Source organism: Cucurbita moschata, unplaced genomic scaffold (assembly GCF_002738365.1).
Source record: "Cucurbita moschata cultivar Rifu unplaced genomic scaffold, Cmos_1.0 Cmo_Scf00011, whole genome shotgun sequence".
NCBI lineage: Eukaryota > Viridiplantae > Streptophyta > Magnoliopsida > Cucurbitales > Cucurbitaceae > Cucurbita > Cucurbita moschata.
Window position 1 is genome coordinate 3,157,744 of NW_019268527.1, and position 1,010 is coordinate 3,158,753.

The following is a 1,010-nucleotide window of genomic DNA, read 5'->3' on the forward strand; positions in this document are numbered from 1 at the left end:
AAAAAAAAAAAAAAAAAAAAAAAAAAAAAAAAAAAAAAAAAAAAAAAAAAAAAAAAAAACTACACAAGCCAAATATTTTTAATTAATTAATTCGAGATTAATGAATAATTAATATGTATCTATCGTTTACAATAGATGAATAATAATTAGATACTTCTAAAACATTCTCTTTATATTTTTGGAAAATAAAATTTATTTGCAAGCATTAGAAGAAAAAAAAATAACAAAATACGGAATATGATTTGTTAATGGGCCTGGAGCTTGGGTGGCAATAAGGCCCATGATGACTTGTTAATGGGCCTGCAGTTTGGGTTGGCAATGAGGCCCATGATGATTTGTTAATGGGCCTGGAGTTTGTGTGGCAATTAGGCCCATGATGACTTGTTAATCGGCCTGGAGTTTGAGCGGAAATGAGGTCCATGATGACTTGTTAATGGGCCTGGAGTTTGTGTGGCAATGAGGCTCATGATAATTTGCTAATGGGCCTGGAGTTTGGGTGGCAATGAGCCCCATGATGACTTGTTAATGGGCCTGGAGTTCATGTGGCAATTAGGCCCATGATGATTTGTTGATGGGCCTGGAGTTTGGGTGGTATGAGGCCCATAATGACTTGTTAATGGGCCTGATGTTTGGGTGGTATGAGGCCCATGATTCACGGGCTTCAGTTCATTCTCCGAGTGGGCTAAGATGGCCACAGGCCACTACATCATTCAATGGAAATAACGACATTTAATACAAAAATTACACAAATTATTCTTAATTTTATTTTTGTAGAAATAGAATATTCAGCCAATCATAAATCATAACAAAAATAATAATAATCAAATATTTTTTTATATTAATTAATTTTACAGAATTATAAACTAAAGAAAACTTTTAAAATTGAGTAAAACATAAAGTTTTGCACAATAAAACAAAATATATCTTCTACAGAATTCTCAACTAAATAACAAAAAAAAAAAAAAAAAAAAAAAAAAAAAAAAAAAAAAAAAAAAAAAAAAAAAAAAAAA